Genomic DNA, 17,676 nt, shown 5'->3' on the forward strand with positions numbered 1-17,676 from the left:
GACATAAGCGGTGATCTCCTGTGTCATGGTAGGCCACCAAAATGAATTTTGTATGAGATGGATGGTGCGAGAAATGCCGGGGTGGCCTGCACTAAGAGAAGTGTGGACCCATTGCGTGATGCGTGGACGTAGATTTTGCGGAACATACTCCTTGTCAGGAGGACAGTTAGCAGGTTGTGGTTCTCGTTGTTGTTCCTGTCGTAATTCTTCCATGATATCCCATGAAACTGGAGCTAGGATAATAGAATGAGGAAGGATGGATTCTGAGGTAATGGTTCTTGTAGGAAGGTCATGTCGTCTAGAGAGTGCATCTGCTTTACCGTTCTGACTGCCTGGTCGGTAGGCTACGGTGAATTGGAAGCGAGTAAAAAACAGAGCCCATCGAACTTGACGTGAGTTTAAGCGTTTGGCACCCTTGATGTACTCCAGATTTTTGTGATCGGTGATGATTTGAAATGGGTGAATTGCCCCCTCTAACCAATGTCGCCACTCCTCGATGGCGGCCTTCATAGATAGCAGTTCCTTGTTCCCCACATTATAATTACGTTCTGCAGCTGTAAGTTTTCTAGAAAAGAAGGCACAAGGATGAACTTTGCCTGGTTGACCGTGTCTCTGTGAGAGTACAGCTCCAATTCCGCAGTCAGAAGCATCCACTTCGACGATGAAGGGTATACTGGGGTCGGGGTGTTTCAGAATGGGGGCTGACGTGAATCTTTCCTTGAGGGTGATAAATGCCTGGGTTGCCTCTTGATTCCACTTAAGTTTTGTGGGTTTACCCTTCAGAAGTGATGTTAGCGGTGCTGCCACGGTGCTGTAGTTGCGGATGAAACGTCTGTAGAAATTTGCGAAGCCTAGGAATCTTTGTAACTCTTTGATTGTCGTGGGTTGGGGCCATTCCGTGACTGCTAATACCTTGACTTCATCCATTTTAACGCCATGATGACTGATGTGATATCCTAAAAAGGTGGTTTGGTTGACATGGAATTCACACTTCTCTGCCTTGATGTAGAGATGATTCCTGAGTAATCGAGAGAGAACTAGTTTCACATGGTTGATATGTTCCGTTTCAGATTTGGAGTAGATGAGAATGTCATCAATATAAGCCACTACAAACTGGTTCAGGAGATCCTTGAAGATTTCATTGATGAACGATTGGAAGATGGCAGGTGAGTTAGAAAGTCCATAAGGCATAACCTGGTATTCGTAGTGCCCCCTAGTGGTGTGGAACGCAGTTTTCCACTCATCACCCTCCTTGATTCGAATTAAGTTATAGGCGCTTCTTAAGTCTAATTTTGTAAAAATGGTGGCTTCCCGTAGTTGTTCCAGGGCAGAAGGTACTAGAGGCAGGGGGTAACGAAACTTAACGGTTATATTATTGAGTCTCCGGTAGTCAATGCATGGTCTTAACCCTCCATCCTTCTTCTCAATGAAGAAGAATCCAGCAGCGGCTGGAGAGGTAGACGGACGGATAAAACCAGAGTCCAGAGCCTCTGTGATGTACTCCTCCATTGATTCACTTTCGGTCCGAGTGAGGGGATAAACCTTGCAGGTGGGTGGCATGGCGTGGGGAAGGAGATCGATAGCGCAGTCCCAAGGTCGGTGTGGTGGTAACTGTGTAGCTTTGGTTTTGCTAAAAACTTCAGAGAGATGGTGATAAACAGCAGGGATGTTCACAGTTTTCATGGTGTCAGGGCTCTCTATGCTGGTGGTGTGACAAGGCAGTGGCGGTGTAGGGAGGCAGTTATTAAGACAAAACGGGGACCAATGAGTTAACTCACCATGGTGCCAGGAGATATCCGGGTCGTGGATAGATAGCCAGGGATGTCCCAGAATGACTTGGAGTTTGGGGGAGTCAACGACATATAGTGAAATAGACTCCTGATGAAGCAAGCCGACTTTGAGAGTGATAGTAGTGGTTCGATGAGTGATTCCCCCTCCGATGAGCGTGTCGTCAATGGACTTGATCTTGATGGGTGGTTTACATGGTTGAATGGGGATGTTGTACTTTGTGATAATGTCCTTATTGATAAGATTCAGAGCGGCTCCAGAGTCAATCATCGCTGTCAATTCAAAAGACATGGTGTCAATCTTGAGAGTGATTGGTAAGGTAAGTGATTTATTACTGAGAAGGGAGAAATGTTCAATATTTACCCTAGGAGTGGGGATGACTTTGTGTGGACATCCGAGGCTGCGATGACCTGCTTCGCCACAGTAAAAACACAATTGATGTTGCCGGCGTCTCTCTCTCTCTCCTTCAGAGAGCCGGGAGACGTTAAGTTGCATGGGCTCGCCATGTGGATCATGTCTTGCTGTGATGGGGGTTAGAAAACGGGGTGGCTCTCCCCTGCTTTTCTTGCGTGTAGGGGCTTGTCTCATGAGATTATCAATTTTTATGGCAAGGGTGACAAATTCGGAAAAGGAGGTTTCCTCTCCTTTACAGGCTAGTTCAGTCTGTAACTCGGGATTGAGACTGCGTTGAAACATGGCCTTTAACGCAACATCATTCCAGCCACTCTGTGCAGCTAGTGTCCTGAACTCAATAGCGTAGTCAGCCGCAGTGCGGTTACCTTGTGTGATGTGGATTATTTGCGTGGATATATCCTTACCTCCAGCAGGGTATTCAAACACTTCGCGGAGTTGTTGAATGAAATAATCCACTGACCCACGGAAACGTGAATCAGAGTCCCAAACAGCAGCAGCCCAGTCAATCGCTTTACCAGTTAACAGTGTCATTAAAAACGCACATCTCTTTCCTTCAGATTCAAGCTTTTCCCCTTGGTGATCAAAGTAAAGCTGGACTTGATGAACAAAGCCTTTACATTGTTCGGCAGAACCATCAAACTTCTCAGGAAGTGCAAAATTTACCGTCTTCGGTGTGGATAGTGGAAGAGAGTGGATGTAATGAGTCAGATGTTCGTTGACCGACTGGAGTTTAGTTAGTTGTTCTTGGTAGCCCTTTAATACCTCGCTCTGATAAGCAAATGCTGCTTGCATGTTAGAAACTTCCGCTGGACTCAGAGGAGGCGAAGTATTCTGTAATGATGATGCAGAGGCAGAGTGAGAATCCATTTGCGGAAGTTTATTTGAGAGATTCACCTTAAGCAATAGTGAGGAGGCTGGCAGTGGGGATGAACAAACGTAACCGTCAGATAGTTTCACATCCAATGGGGAGATCCAAAAGGCATAAGTCAGCAAGCAGGCAAGGGGTCCAAGCAGAAACATCAGTCCAAACAGGCAACCAAAACAAAGGGATAATCCAAGGATCGTAAAACAGAGAATCAGGCAAAATCATACACAGACCGTCAGGCAGTAGAGAGTAGACAAAAACGCTTGGTAAGGCAGGATAAACTGGCAATACTTCGCGAAGAGTGAAAGCATGGTCTCTGAATAAATAGGCAGGCAAACAGGAAATGAGTGTAGAGGAAGTAGAGGGCGTGGATCACAGTCAGTATTCCGGTGAGAGCTCCCTCTGCTGGTTAGGCCTTACACCCACATTCCTATTACCATGTGGTCCCGTGATAAGGTCTCCAACCTTCCAAACTGGCGCCTAGAAGTCTAGAGAGCAAATGGACTTTCAAACATTTATGGTGATAAATGGTCCTGAATGTCAATTAAACAGCGAATTCCCCCCTCCTGAGACAACACCCAGACCTCCTCGTGCCAGCCCGATTCATTCGCGAGGCACGATCAAAGAAGACCGTTATCTCTAACACCCCTCTCCGGCGAGAAGGGGGGTGCCAGATGTTCAAATGAAGATACGCACACACCTATGTTCACACACACATACCTATGAACCCTAGGTTTTTATCTATAAATCGGCATTAAAACAGAGTTGGTGTATTAAAATACCTCTAACAGAACTATAAATGTGCAAACATGTCCTACGAATGTTTTCATGAATGTAAGACACTTATAAATACCTGAAAGTGTGCATTAAGAGGTAACTCTGCAATATTATGTCTGTGACGTGTGATGTTTGATATGTTTGTAATCCTAAAAATCTGATCTATTCATTAAGCTGTATATCGATAGCGTGAAATATATATAACTACCTATATATACCATTTCCAAAGTAAGCTTAAGGTCCTTCTAGTCATAAAGATGCAAATTGATTCCGAATGACCCACTCGGGGGGGCGTAGGCTCTCTTCAAGATGGGCCATTATCATTGGCCGACACACCTATCCAAGGCGTGTTCTGTTTATCTTTAAAACCCCAAACTCAGAGACATTCGCTCTCTGTTCTCTGTTCCCTGTTCCTGTATCCTGATGTAATCCTCGTGTTTTATTTTGTTCCTGTTTTATTTTGTCTTCGTTTTATTTTGCGTATAGCCAGTCTGTCCTTAGTGCGGTCCTCGAGATACCCACGTGCGTTTCGTTAGTCTTCCAGCATCCCAGCGAAAGGACTATCTTCACGCATACAGAACTGCGTTAGAACTTTTAAATCTCCCGCGACAACCACGCTTGGAGGAATCAAAGAAGCCCGCCTCCTATTCCCAGGACGCCACGAGCTTGCTCCTACACCACTCTAACCAGGTCTGAATGCAAACTGTTCCATCTAAATTTAGACGCTCTCAAGTGTGTATTCTTAGGCTGTCTCTGAGGACCTAACTGTGCTAGCAATTGTGTTTTTCCCTGTGTTTCTACCTTCTTTTCTTATTGTTTAAGTTCATTTTTGGTTTCATATATATCTTTGTTTTACATGTAGTGTAGTTCATTAAACCTCATTTATACTTTATTGCCTCTGTGTTTGTTGTTGATCACATAACAAAGCCTCTTTAATATAAAGATCCTAGCTACAATCTGATAATTGTTAAGTGCACAAAACATTGTCAGTAAATTTAAGCTAAAATAAGACCACCAGCCATTGGTAACCTCTAGCGAAACAGCGCGGCGGACGTGCTGGCTTAACGAGGTATCAATCGCGGTGGTAATCTTAAAGATCAGCTATAGCCTCTGTGTAGGATGTATATTCACAATTCCTCATAATTCGTGGGGTTAATTGTGTATATACGCCCTGAACAGACGTGTATGCTGCACGACCCCTCGTTGGGTGATTTATCTATGCAAGGACTCGGCTCAAACTATATTCGATAATTTGTTGATCAGAGATTAATAACTGTTGAATATTTATTCCCCAAAATCAAAATTGATTAAAGAGCTTATGACCCAGATTCCTTACATAATTTTTGGTGGAGAATTAAAAAGGCAATATTTTAAGCTTTGTTGTGTGAGCAATTAATGCAGTGTCAATTTGGTATACCTTGTGTTTTGGATTAAGAAACGCGAGCGCGCCACGCGCCGTGCATGTTGGAAGCTGAAAGTCGAGTTTCAGCCGAGCACATTACAAACTGCTAAATTCGTCTAAACGTTTTAGTCATTGTAATTGCTAAAATAAATTGTAATTCATAACAAAACAGATATTACCTCTGTAAAGACGTTTACATGTTAACCCTCTGGGGACGGATTGGGCGGTACCGCCCAAAATGGCATACTTTTACAAATGTGTAATTATCTTAAAAACTATTAATGATAGAGAGCTGCGGTCTTTTTTACCGTCTTCCTCAGATTCCGCTGAAAACAGTGATACCCGGCTTTGTAAATATACACACTTCCTTGTTGCGCAATACCACTATGTAAAAGGCCAATGAAATCGATGTTGTTTGGCAGATTCCGCGAACAACAACCAATTGAAAAATTGCCGATGGAGAAATATTTTTCTTACCCAATCAGAGAAAGGTTACCGTGATCTTTCTAGCAAATCAGAGGACTCTGTAGCCTTGCAAGGGGTGGTATTATATAGTTAGGGATATGACGCAAACAGCGTTGAATGGAGAGAAGGAGAGAGAGCGAACGGAGGCTTACGGAGCAGATTATCAGAGATTTATATGAGAGAGAGAGAGACAGAACAATTATAATATATATATTTATATACACATACATACAATTATAGCATTATGTATTGTTTTAGCACTTTTATGATGGCAAGCAGTAAACGATTTACGGTGGAACAAGCTCTGGAAAAATTACTGGAGAGTGACGAGGAGAAAGCATTGCTTAGAAAATTCTAAGCATTCCTAAGAAAAACGCCTGCGACTATTTGTAAATAAAGTTAAATTTTTCATTGTTCTTTACACATTTTATTTAACAATTACACATGTCTGTCAAGCAAAGGCTTTGACAAATATATTTTTTGTTCAAAAACTGTTCACTATTTTTGTGTGATGTGTGATTTTCAGAAATAAATGAGAAAAATCTAATTTCCGTTTTTGAAATTCTCTAGTTTATAGTAAATTTTTCACTCATACTTCCTTTATAAACACATTACATGCATGCTTATGTTATCTTAGGGTCTTCTGAATCCATAGATACCAAACACATAGTGATCCATTTCCATTATATATGGTTTATAAGCCCAAATGTAAAAATAGAGAAAACGGACCAAAAAGGACTTAGTCCCCAGAGGGTTAATATATGTGCTTTTGGAACCGCCTGCTTGCAAAACGAGAATCTTTTGAGCAGAGTCGAAGAGGATCTGAATTACAGCGATGTTCCTGTAATTCAACCTAACAAGACCTGATTTTCTAATCGTTAGATTAAACGAATTAAACTCCTGGTTTCAACTTTTGATTTAGCTAACCAAATGTTAAACCAGAACATTTCAATCATTAAAGTGCTAAATGATAAATGTATTGGGAGTTAAACCACAGACGTAAATTCCTGTAGGTCCAGTTACACGTAAATGCAGTGAAATAATTCTGCCTCGTGAACCCGTGAAACATAGCACCGTAAAATCCGCCTGAATCTAAATTGTGTGCAGTTAAGATTTGGCGCGCCCCACAAAGGTACAATTGAAGCAGTGTGGTTGTGATTCTGTTGCTGAACACTAGAGCGCAGCCTTGCGCCTCGGCCTCAAATTACCGCCACACCCTCTTCATCAACGTGAGCGCAATAGCGCCAACGTATGGCCGCTCTCACATAAGGTCACTCTTTCCTGAATTTTCTTTTCTAAGTCATTTCTAATTCCTCACAGGAAGTGACTCACGAAAAGACGCCCCCCTTCAGGGCCTCCAACGCTGAGTCAGCTCCTTGTGATTCTTGCATTCTGTTTGAAATTTCAGTCTGTTTTCAGTTGGGTTTGTTCTAAAGCCGTCATTGATACCTTACAGCTATCGTGATTAGCATTAGAAGTAATCCCATCCGTTTATTGTCATAGTCTCATTCAGATTTGGTCTAAAGAAAAACTTTGAAGGTAAAAACTGAATTAAATTCTCACTTCACTCCATGAATTAGGTTACGAATAATTCTACTCGATTTCGTTTGCTGTCCAGATAAGTTTATTGATTGTCCCTCAGATAAATCAATGTCTTATTAAATATTCTTACTTTTTTTTCTTTCTCGATAAATTAATGAGTTTGATAATTTGTTGTCATAAATTGATAACTTTTATTAATTGTTTTTTCTAAAAAAAAAAAAAAAAAATTTTTGTGTTTCTTCTCAATTTTTTTTTCTCTCTCCCCTGCCGTCTCTTAGTGATATTTCTATCACGACTGCACTCGTGCTATTTTAGGTGTTATTTAACATCTCCGTACACGCTTAGTTGAATTGAATTTACACCAGTTGACTTGCAATTTCAATTAAGTTGTGTTCTACCAGGCTAACCACTGGAAAAGTACCCCCCTCTTGTGGCTCAAACCCGCCACTACAGCGTACTTACTCCTGTGTTTATCCTGCCTTACTCACTAACCCTTCTCCATAGGTTATTCTGATAACTGACAACAGTGTCACAAATCCCTCTGTTTTCTTCACTCGCATTAGGCAACAAGGTTTTGTATTTCCTACACACACAGATACTCCATTTGGTTTAGACAAAGTAAGCTTTAAGTAATTTTAGTCTCACTTTCCTCTATCACATTTGGTATCCACAGGTAGAACTCCCTTGCGCTGGTGTGATCTGACCGTCATTCCTGGTTGGTTTCCAGTGAGCGGGGCTGTCTGGCCGGCGTAACCAACGCTTGCTGTGGGTGAGTCACGGAACTTCCTGGCTCTCCATTGGTGCGGCACGCAATAAGACATCAGCAATTTGGCGCTCCCAAAAAAGGGAGACCCACCACGCAATAAGACACAAGGCAATTTCGGACCCAGTACTCAAAGCGGGACCGCTCGAAAGAGGGTTCTGAGGAAAAGTCCTCTTTGCAGTGTCATAAGCAGGTGACCTCCCCGGGAGTGCCAGTTGTGTTAAAGTCTAGGTTGTTTGAGAGGGCGCACCGTGGTTGACGCACAGTTGAGGCCGTGGACACCCCGGTTAAGTGCTTGGAGCGACGGAAAGATTGTCCCCGACACTGGCTCCAGCTAGTGTGATTTCAGGTCACCCCAAGCAAGCCAAATTAAGATAAAGAAAGGTCATCCACTTAGTATAAACCACCAGAATTTTAGATATTCTCCCGTGACATGTAAGACTGTCCACCCCGTTTCTAAAGAAAACCACACATAGTCGGCTCAAGCCCTCTTAGCTCCCGTAACTCTTTCTGTGCTACTGTTTACTCTGTTTTAACAGACCCATTAATTCCTATTGTCTAATCTCCCTTTAAGTTTTTTTTCTTACTATTCTTCTGTTAGTTCTCTCTGCCTTGTGTGAACTGTGCCTACCAGGTCACCCAGAGACGAAGCCTACAGAGACACCCAAGGAGAGCTGAATAACAGACTGACAGCCGAGCCGGTAGCACCAACAGTGACCTACTAGGCTCCGGCCCTGTCAAATCTTTATTTAGGCCCTGTGCTGACCTAAACAATTTTTCCCTACCTAACTGTCTGCAACAGTTAGTCAAAGTACCGTAAACGGCATCGCCCGTATTAAGGGTATAAGCGCATAAATTGTAGAACAAATTTGCATTTGGTCTGTGTGTGCGTGTGTGTGTTGTGCTCCTCTCGCCCGCAGTGAACCAGTATGTCCCGGTCTCCCAGTCCAGCAGCCCACTGGGACAGCCTCGAGACATGGCTGAATGCCATGACAGCCACCGTCCTGCCCAGGGATACCGGCGACTCCGAGCCCCGGGATCAGGCGCAGCTGGACACCGACCTGGACTTGCTGATGAGGCATGACCCAACTCAGAGCTACAACCACAAAGAATGGGCCCGAATCATGGAAAACCTGGCCAATACGCTCGTCGCACAAGCCCGCCTCCACGAAAAACACGCCATCAACCTGGAACAGGAGACGGCAACTCTGCGGCTCCAAGCGGAGGAGGCCCGGCGCGACCAAGCAAAGACCCAAAGTCGGCTAGACTAGCTACTACTCGAGAACGAGGAGCAGGACGAGGAGGAAACGGACTCAGAGCCACAAAAGGAAGTAGAAGAACTTCAAACTGCTCTGGAAAACCTTCGTCTAGACACCGACCAAAAGGAACGTAAAGAAAGAAAAGCCAGAGAGACACTCACCGAAAAACTGCAACAAGGTGAAGCTCTCCTTGAGAGAGCAAACAATAAACTAAAAGAAAGAGACGCCAAAGCCTGTGAGAAACACTTGAAGGCGGCCAGAGCTGAAATAAATGAACTTATCCAGCAAAAAGAACTTTATAAAGATGAGCTCGACGCTGTCCACCGTGAGTTAAAACACTCCTATAAACTTCAAAGTGACCCGGAAAGAGAGACACACACTACCAAGTTTTCTCTGACCGGTCAGTCTGCACACTTCAGCCAAGAACACAGAACTGTGAAGGGAAGCGAACGGCCACCGTCCCAGATATCGACGGACAGTCTACAAGAGCCCTCGCCCTCAGGAAAAGGAGGGGCGCCCCAGAAAGCCCTTGCCACTTATCACGGCATGGCCTTTAAGGAACTTGACAAGTTGGCCCGGAACATTCCTACCTTCACTCCAAACCCTGCCGGAGGCCATGATGTGCATGCCCACTTGAAAGACATTGACTTCCACTTATGCACTGTTCCCCACGTCACCCCGTGGGACAGATTATACCTGCTTCGAATTACGTCTAGTCGGGACGTACGCAGTTTTCTGGATCGCCAACCAGATTCAGTTAAGGCGGACTATCAGCAACTGCGACAGGCATTCATCAGGGAATTCTCTGATCCAGACACTGATCAAGGACTCATCACCGCGATGAGCCTCAAGCAGGCAAGATTGGAAACTCCGCAGGCCTTTTACACTCGCATCAGACAGGCCTACTTTGGGGCACGGAATGATCCCGGGATGGAGGAGGACTTTAACTTCCGAACTTTGTTTCTCCGAAACCTGCATCCCACAGTGAGCCATCACTTAGGGGTCCTGGCCTGCCCTCGCACAATGAGTACCCAGCAACTGCGAGATTTAGCCCACAAAGCGTTTATCAAGCAGAAAATTGCTTCTGAAAAGACTGTCAAAACTCCCTCTATCTGCCCTATCACTAATCAGCACTCAGAGCTGGCACTAGAGGGCACCCAACAACACCACACTAACAGACTTTCTAATAACGAGTCAAGACCGTTTCAAGCCAGCAGAGGGCAACGCAACCGCGAGGGTGCTCGTCCTAAGCACCAGAGCGGGCGCTCTGAAAGATCATACGGCACCCCACGGCCCCCCCACAATCAAAAGGGGAGGGCCACGTGGGAAACCAGCCGACGGCCCAGACAGAGCCAAACTCCAGCGACAAGAACGCCTAGTCCAGACAGCCCGCACCGAACTCCCTCTCGGCAGGCCTCACGCAGGTCCAAGTCCAAATCCGAACCTGCTGCAAAAGAAACAAGTGAGTCCACGTCAGAGACCGCAGAGATCCTGAAGATTCTACAAGGGCTTCTTCACAAGAAAACCGACAAAGGGGACAAGCCAGACTCCTTGTGACTAAGGGTAAGGAGAAACACCCTTCCTGATAGCCCTCCTACTGAACCAAGCACCACGAACACTGTTCTCCTGACACAGACCACAGAACCAGCTGTCACAACACCAAGGGACAATGACACCCACTCGCTGCTATTGACAACCGCACATCCAGATGCGGACAACCAAACCCATCACACCAGTGAGCAAACCCCTGAGATACCAGAAAGTGCAGTTTTGGTTGTGTGTCTCCGCAACGAAGCCCAAGATACCGACCCTAACTGTTTGTCTATCACCACACAAGCCCCGACACTAAAACTCCTGGGGAACCTGGTCGAAAAAGGACTAGCACGCAAACTTTATCTTTTTATCACAGTGGAAAATGTGCTGAAGCTCGAAGCTCTGGTCGACACCGGATCGGACCTCACTTTGATATCAGCCGAACTCTTTGAAAGACTCAGATTTGAAGCTAACAGACAGAACAGAACTCTACAATCTCAGAATTGTGAGCTGAATGTGCGATCTTACAGCCAAACTGACATTCGGCTTGAACGAATAGCTCTAATTCACTTAACACTTGGTCCCATGGGTTTATTACACCCTGTGTACATTTCACCAATGAACACGTACCCCCTCCTCATCGGCAAAGATCTACTAGATCGCTTCGAGCCCCTGCTGGATTTCAGACAACTGAAAATCTGGGCTCAAGTGCGAGAACCCCTCCCCTGTCAGCCACCCAGGTCAACTGAGCCAGACTGTCAGGTCACAGAGGTCATGGGAACTTTCGCCGCCAGCCAGGGAGACACAGACTCAGCACCTGACCGAGATTCAAGTTCGTTACTCTGCACTTTTCAACTCACCAAAGACTCTGAGTCCTTCTGCCCCAAGGTCAACACCGAACTACAGCTGAATGGTATAACCACCACAGACATTGTTCTCGCTCTATGGGCCGACAATTGCGCTGTCAGCTTGTCACTTTTCAACGAGCTAAGTAAAGTCACGCCAGACCTTCCTTCTGCCAGCAAACGCACACGTTTCCCTTTGAACTCATGCCCCTCAAACCTGGTGACTGCAAAAGGTATCTGTGCTTTAAACTTGAACTGGAACCATCGGCGCCTAACTCATTACTTCCTGATCATTACGGATCTGCCCCACGATGTCTACATTGGAGCAGACATTCTGATTCGCCTCCAGGCTCATGTGGATTTTATTAACGAGGTACTGTGGGCCCCACTGACTTTACAAACAGTTGTTGTTCCGACACACACTGACAATCTTCTGTCAGGCCAAACCATCCCTGAGGTTTGCACCCTAATCAGCGAACAGGCAACTGTAGTACACCAAAGGGGTCGCTGTTCGATTGAACATGCGGTGTGGCCAAATCCTAAACCACACACTGGGTTTCTTTCAACCTTCGCCCGAATGCCTTGAACTTGGACTCACACTTGAGGCCACACCCCTCACTGAAGTGTCATCTCGGGCTATCTACATCCTTTTCAACAACTGCATTGCAGTGAACATCACAATTCCAAAAGCCTATCGGCTAGGATGGCTAGTAAGCCATGACTTTCCTGATTTTGAACCTACCTTACCTGTCATTGGGCCAATTCCAGTTTCAATGATACCCGAAGGGTGCACAGACGTCACACTGCGCACAGCACCTTTCAAGATCATCTCCATCGCCTCTGTCATGCCGATGGACAAAGATCAAGTCTCCAGAACGGAACTGACGGAGGACAAACACCTTGCCGTCTACACAGTTTCCAAACAACTTATCTGCGAGACTGATGCAACTCCTGCACCTGCACCTGCGCCTGCAAACACCACAGGCGATTCACCCACAGAGGAGCCATATCCAGGTTTTGAGTCCCAAGTTCAGCAAATTCTAAAAGACGCCGATGCAATCAAAGAGGATGCAGATCTACAAAGACTAAGACAAGTCCTTTACAAATTCAAAGCGTCATTTGCCAAAGACTCTCTAGATTGTGGTCTCACCCACCTTCACACCGTGCGCATTCCAACGCCCCCTGAGGCTCCTCCCACCTTCGTCAGGCAGTACAAGATCCCCATCGCATCACACGAACCGGTGCAAGAAATCATTGACTCTATGCTTGAAAAAGGTGTAATTCGCCCATGCAATAGCACCTATTCTGCTCCTATCTGGCCGGTAATCAAACCAAACGGCAAGTGGCGACCCACCATCGACTACCGAAAACTGAATCAACAGGTGCCACTGTCAAGATGGCCCATGACCCAGCTAGAGCAAGAAATACCCAGAATCAGGGGAGCCACAATCTTCTCCACACTTGACGTGGCCTCAGGGTTTTGGACCATACCTGTGCATCCAGATGATCAGCACAAGCTTGCTTTCACGTTCGGTAACAGACAATTCACTTTCACCAGGTGCCCATTCGGCTATGCTAACTCACCCGCCGAATTTAACATCTTCCTGAACAAAGCATGCCCCGACGCAAGGATGAGAGGCAACCTCATCTATGTGGACGACGTGCTGATGAAAAGCACAACAGTAACCGATCACCTGAAAGAAATAGACTATGTTTTGAACCAATTATCAGCTGCGGGAGCCAAGATTGCCCTCCACAAAGGACAATGGTGTCGAACCAAGGTCAACTACGTGGGACTACTGATCGGGTCACAGGGCATCGAACCACAGTCCAGCCGCATTCAAGCAGTTCAAAACATCAAACCACCCACCAACCTCTCAGAACTGCGAAGTTTCCTGGGGGTGTGCAACTACTCACGGCAGTTCATCGAAAGCTATTCAGACATTGCAAAGCCTCTGACTGCCCTGCTGAAAAAAGACTGCCCGTTTGTCTGGACAGCCGTCCAGGACAATGCCATGACTGAGCTGAAACGTCACCTGTGCACAGCTCCATGTCTGGCTTACCCTGACCCACAAAGAGAATTCTACTTAGAAGCCGGATTCTCCAACCACTGTCTCAGCGCTGGCCTGTACCAACGACACGATCAAGACAAAAGAGTTGTAGCATATGCCAGCAAGACACTCCTTCCACCAGAGACTAAATTCTCAGACTGTTAAAAAGCGCTGCTTTGCACTGTATGGGCCATACAACGGTTCTCCAACTACATTGGAGCTCAGAAAGTTATCATTGAGACTTGTCACCAGCCTGTCATGTTCCTCAACAGCCAACGCATCCGCGATGGCGTGGTCACCAATTCCCGCATCGCCACGTGGTTGATGGCCCTCCAAGGGCGCAATGTTGAGGCAAGATATGCCCAGAACCACAAGTCAGCGCTAGGCAACGGCCTGGCTGCCTGCCAGAACTGCTCTGATAACGCACCACCTGTGACAGCTAATGTGGAAGAACCACAACCACAGACGTGTCACAGATACTTCGAAGACAACACGTGCCAAGGTATGCCCACAGCTTACGTCGATGGATGTTCCTACAGCCAAGAGGGCATCCGCCAAGCTGGCGCGGGTGTGTTATGGGTCAATGATCGGCCTTGCCCACCTCAACACTTCAAGCTGGGGCCTCAGTCATCACAATATGCTGAGGTGGCAGCCATTCTCATAACCATGCAAATCTCAGCGACCCACAACATCAAAGAACTCCTGATCTGCACAGACTCGAACTATGCCAGACTAAGTTTCACATGCCACCTCCCAGGGTGAAAACAAAAAGGCTTTAAGACTTCGAACGGTAAGCCTGTCAAACACCAACACTTGTTTCAGGCATGCGATGACCTAACTAGACAACACGACATGATCGTCTACTGGAAAAAGGTGAAAGGCCACTCCAAGCAACCAGGCCTCGATAAGGACATGAATGACCAAACCGATGCCCTTGCCATGACTGGCGCACTGCACGGTAACCCATGGTCACCTCCAGCCCAACCACCGGCTTTTGATGTGGCAGCACTAACCCGCAGCAAACGTACCTTTTCTGCCGCACTGCCCGCCTCTCAGCCTCTCACTCTGACCCCGCAGATCTCAAACAACGACATAGCGGACATGCAAGCCACCGACATGTCCATAAAGACTTTCCTAAACCACCTCTCTGACCCTTCCAACCACCCACTCACACAGTCTGATCTGTCTGACAACCCGTGCCTCAGACGACTGCATGACATCAAGCACATGCTGCGTGTGATTAACGACATTCTGTGGTATACACCTGATGACACCACCACGCCACGGCTGGTGGTCCCTCAGTGTCTAAGGGGGGTGATGTTAATATACGCCCACGACGCGCCATGTGCTGGACATCACGGCACCAGAGCCACCTATAAGACACTGAAGCAAGTGGCATATTGGCCCCGCATGCAAGAGCACGTAGCGGAATATGTCAAAGAATGTCTAATTTGCTGCCAGTTCCAACCTGCAAATCCGAACCACAGAGCTTCGCTGCAACGCAGAAGGGTCACCTTCCCATGGTCAAACCTCCAAATCGACTGGGTAGGGCCTCTGCCAAGGTCAACGAAGGGCAACAAGTACTTCCTCACAGTCGTGTGCCAGTTCACAAAATGGGTAGAGTGTCTTCCAGCACCCAACGACACCGCTCAGACCACGGCATACCTCCTGATGAATCACATCTTCTCCAGATTCGGATTGCCAATGAGTGTCAACTCAGACAGAGGTACTCACTTTACAGCTGAGATTATGCAGCAGATCTGGAAACTCCTGGGGGTCCAAGTTTAACTACACGTGAGTTTTCACCTGATTTCATCTGGCCAAGTTGAACGTTCGAATCGGACTGTGGTCAGCATGCTGAGAAAGTATGTGGCTGCCAACCAGAAAGACTGGGACGTGAAACTCCCGCTGGTGTTAATGGCTCTCAGGGCCACCCCACAGGACTCAACTCAGGTGTCTCCCTTCGAACTAATGACTGGACGACAGATGACACTTCCACTGCACCTGCTGTATCAGCCAGGAGACTCCGGTCTCATCACAGCCTGCACCACTCACCAGTACCTCGATGAGCTGCACCGGCACCTGAAAGCAACCTTCGCTTTCGCCCAACAACAGCTTCAAAAGAGCGCCGAGGGCCAGAAAGCATACTATGACCGGAAAGCGTCACACCAGGAACTAGCCGTGGGTGACAGGGTCTGGTATTACAGCTTCGCGCAGCCACCACGCACAGCCTCCCATCGGCTGTCAAAGAAATTCCTACCCCATTGGACGGGACCTCATGAAATTGTTGACAAACTTTCTCCGGTGGCGTACCGAATCCAATTGAGCCGGGGACAGAAAGACCCAGTGCTCAAATGGGTCCACCGCAACCAAATTAAAAGACATTCGGCTGTTGGCCGAGAAAGGCGGGGAGAGGCCAATGCAAACTAACCTGATTACCCTCCTAGGAGTGAAAAGACTGTCCTGCCAAACCAAGGACAACTCTCGCTGACACACTGTCCCTCTCTCTCTCTCTCCCTCTCTCTCTCCACATCTTCCCTTTCACCTCTAATAGGATGTTGATGTGGTTCGCCATCCTGCTTGTCCAGTCGACCCGAGGACTCTCTCAACCACGCCGAGGCCGACGTCAGGCACATGCTGAACCAACTCGAAAAGATGACCGTCACCCAAGCAGAATTAGGCGGACACAGCCGCCGCCCCAAACGGTTCCTTGGAGCTCTGCTGGGAGCCGCAGCTGCGGTGGGAACTCTGTTCAACATTGGTATGTCAAGTGTCAACGCCGTCAACCTAGCCACCGTGAGACGACAGGTGGCTGAAATTCAAACAGAGATCCCACAGCTAAAAGAGCAGCTCAACGTGCAGAGTGCTTCCCTGCAGACCGTTGGAAGGACCTTGAGAGGAACTGTGGTCATTCTCAACACCCACAGTGTCCTGCTGAACCAGACTATAAAGTCCATGAAACAGCTGTTCACTGTTTTCCAAAATGACTTTGCCCAAACTCAGCTAGTCACCGCCCTGATGTCAGACATGTTGCGGGAGGTGAGCTCATCCATCGACAGCCTAGCCATGGGTAGGATCCCGCCCTACCTCATACCATTGAGCCTTGTCCAGACTGTGCTGGCTTCCGCAATCACCACGCCAGCTGATCCGCTACAAGTACACCTGGCCTACTCGCTCGGCAGCGCCATTCCACTCTATGTCGACCCAGAGCAAAGAGAAATGGGTTTCCTCCTGAACTTACCCATCATAGAGTCAAGCCGAATCTACAGACTCAAAGACATTGTCAATGTCGGGTTTTGGAAGGGTAACACACACCTCAAAATCCGCACCCCAGACGTGGTGGCCTACCACGACAGCGATCCACAGCTGTACCTGGCCCCAAACCTGCACATGTGCACATTAACGAAAGACATTCACTATCTCTGCCCTAGCAAACCCTTCCTCAGAGATAACACTAATGGAATCTGTGGGCTGCAAACCATGTCCAGCGACAACCGCTGCCCTGCCGAAGCCAAGCCTCGCATGCAAGTGGAAGAAACCCGAGCAGAGATCATCGGTGACCGGTGGCTCGTCAACACTCCGGTACTCACGGCTACTCTTACCTATGACCAGCATGACACCGCCACCCGTGTCAGCCTGCTCAACCAGAGCATGTGGATTCAAGTACCTAAAGGTGCCATCCTCCATGTAGATGACCTGGCATTATATCATCTCCCGAGCCACGAGTACGAAACAGAACTGGAAATCCCCTCCTTCTTCAAGGACCATAACTTCACCCTGGGTCCAGAACTGGAACTGGAAATTGAGACAGGGGGGTCACAGCTGATCGACATTGCTCCCCTCGACTCTGCCCTACAAGCTTTGTCTCGACAGCCCCTCTTGACTACCTCACCTGTTGTCCGAGCCTGGACCGCAGCCGACACGGCGCTGTGCCTCTCTATGGTAATTAGTCACATCCTAACACTGGGCTTG

This window comes from Rhinichthys klamathensis, unplaced genomic scaffold (assembly GCF_029890125.1).
Source record: "Rhinichthys klamathensis goyatoka isolate OS25496 unplaced genomic scaffold, OSU_Roscu_1.1 h1tg000102l_1, whole genome shotgun sequence".
Lineage (NCBI taxonomy): Eukaryota > Metazoa > Chordata > Actinopteri > Cypriniformes > Leuciscidae > Rhinichthys > Rhinichthys klamathensis.